Source organism: Bidens hawaiensis, unplaced genomic scaffold (assembly GCF_021521415.1).
Source record: "Bidens hawaiensis isolate Kalapana, Puna unplaced genomic scaffold, B.hawaiensis_p1.1 tig00043730_1, whole genome shotgun sequence".
Classification (NCBI taxonomy): domain Eukaryota; kingdom Viridiplantae; phylum Streptophyta; class Magnoliopsida; order Asterales; family Asteraceae; genus Bidens; species Bidens hawaiensis.
The window spans coordinates 26,261-28,886 of record NW_027497764.1 but is presented as its reverse complement, the minus strand read 5'-3'; positions in this window follow the sequence as shown (position 1 = coordinate 28,886).

Genomic DNA, 2,626 nt, shown 5'->3' with positions numbered 1-2,626 from the left:
GGGCATGTTAATGGACACTTTGACGCAATTAAACTGTTGATTATTCTTTCCTATTGAAGACTAAATTCGTTACATGGTTCAATCGAGTTAATACGCGAGATTTAGGGAGCGTTTAAGGGTTGCCGGTCACCGCCACCGTCGCCGGACAGCGACTCTCGCCGGAAAACGGGGTCCAGAAGGGGTTGCTGTTATGGTTTATTTTAAATGATATTTACAATGTGAGTCCCTGCACTTTTGTTCTAGTTTAAAACAGAAAATAAATTATAATTTCATTATTAACCATAAACTTTAAAATATGTTAAAAGTTAATAAAAGTTGTAAGCTTGGGTATTTGTTATATTATATCCGCATAACTTGGAAACTGTTTAAACCGAAAACTTTAAAATCCCGGAATTTCGTTATTTGATTGAAAATAATAGAAAACAAAAGAACGATTATCGTAAATCATCGATGAACGTTAAATATGAATAAAATGAAATGACGAACCGGGTCGATTTAATTATTGTGCATTCAAATCCAAATACCAAAATAACGAACACGTGCAACAAAACTTGATGATATATTTTTATTTATATAAATATATGTTTATAAACAAAAAAAACCGAAAATTCGAAATGGGTCGGGTTTTCAGATTTGGAAAGTAACGAATGCCACAATTTCCCACTCCATCGCATATGCGATGGAGGAAGAAATACGCTGTCGCATAGGGGTGTTCACAGTTCGGTTCGAAACCATGAAACCTCCCAAACCCATCATCGTTTCGGTTTAACGGTTGGTTTTTTTCTTCAAGTTTCGGTCGATCGGTTTCAATAATTTCAAATCGGAGTGAAAGGTTTGGTTTACGGTTTATATCACAAACCAACCGGACCGGACCGTATAATATAATTATATATATATATAATTTTGATATTTATGTTAAATATGAACTGATAGTGCAAATGCAGTAGCAAGTAGCAATGAATTGGTGTTTAAATTTTCTTCATTAAAGTATTAAACCTTATTCCGATGTATTTTCATATTTCTTGACAGACTGTATTTAAACATGATCATGGACGAATTGTATTTATATATGTTAAACATTTCAAGTTATTCGAGTCTCAAACCGCGAAACCAAACCGGTCGGTTTGGTTTGAGAGTTCAACGGGTTGGTTGTGGTTTACAAGAATCAAAAACCATTACCAACAGTTCGGTTCACGGTTTGACCCAAAAACCGTGAAAACCGGACCGTGAACACCCCTACTGTCACGTAGCAGGACACCATTATAAGTTCGTGGCGTTGCGTCATTGCCTTGTGGCTTTATGGCGTGCCACGTGTCGCTCGTGGTTCGATATGTGTCCCCAGCTATTTAACATGGTCTTCGCGAATGCGATGGTTAAATGTTTAGGGTTATCCCGTAGCCCGAAACAACCCAAAATATCATTTGTTTTGATAGAGCTCGTATGGATCTAGATCTACAATGATATCGTGTTCTTCATTGGCTGAATGATATGATTAGGTGGAATACGGTTAGTGTGTGAACTGTGTGTGTTGAGAGGGAAATCGGGCAGAGTAACGACTCAGAGAGTGATAAAATAATGAACTGATTACATTAATCAATAATCTTACAGGTATATATAGGGACGATGACACATTCGTTAACTTAACCTTAACGAATGTGTCGTTCATTACATTAAACCTAACGAATGAACATCCTCATTCGTTTACATTAAAGACTAACGAATGCCCTTCATTCGTTGTCATATTCATTAAGCAGGGTTAACGAATGTGGCTTACAAACTTAACAAATGTAGCTTATTCGTTACGGGGTAACCAATAGCTTTACAATATAGCGAATGGGGATATATTTACCAAAATACCCCTTACATTATCATTAATATAATAATACTATTATAAAGACCGAGACGCTCAAGTCGTGTATCAACAAACTCCCCCTCGTCTCGAGCTCTTTATACATTACTTCTGGAACATCTTAGTCTTCAAGTCAGTGCAGCTATGTATCTTGAATGAATAACAGACTCGAACTACTCGCTGAAACTACATCGCAAGATCGTAGTCGCTTACATTAGCAAATCTGATCTGATTTTGAAATAAAGCTTCGTTGTCAGACTCAGATAAGTTAACGAGCCACATCGGATCGATAACACGAATAACACTTGTGTTTGACCCACTACCCAATACTATTACCGCTTCACCCATCCTGTTATCGTAATACCATCTGTTGAACGTGGTGAATAGACTCTGAGGAAATATCTTCATCGGTGCCCTCTTCATAGTCTTCGATGGCTTAACCTGTAAAATCATTTTTCTCCAGCCAGTGCAAGGATCGATCTCATCGATATACTTGTGTGTCGGCACTTGCGGCTTGAAGAATTTGAAACCATAACGGGTTTCATGTAGCAGATGAGCTAGAACCAATCAACCAATTTATCTTTTCCCCGATTTACAAACGGTCGGTTGGCTAGTGTTCTCACATCCCATCTCGGCATTGATAAAATATCGTGTGGACGTTTGAAATAATAAATACCATGTTCCCACTTAACATCTTTAGAACTTCTGTACTTCTTCATCTGGTATGCAGATGTTCGAACCTTCGCTAATCTGACTTCCTCTTGTTCGAAATATCTG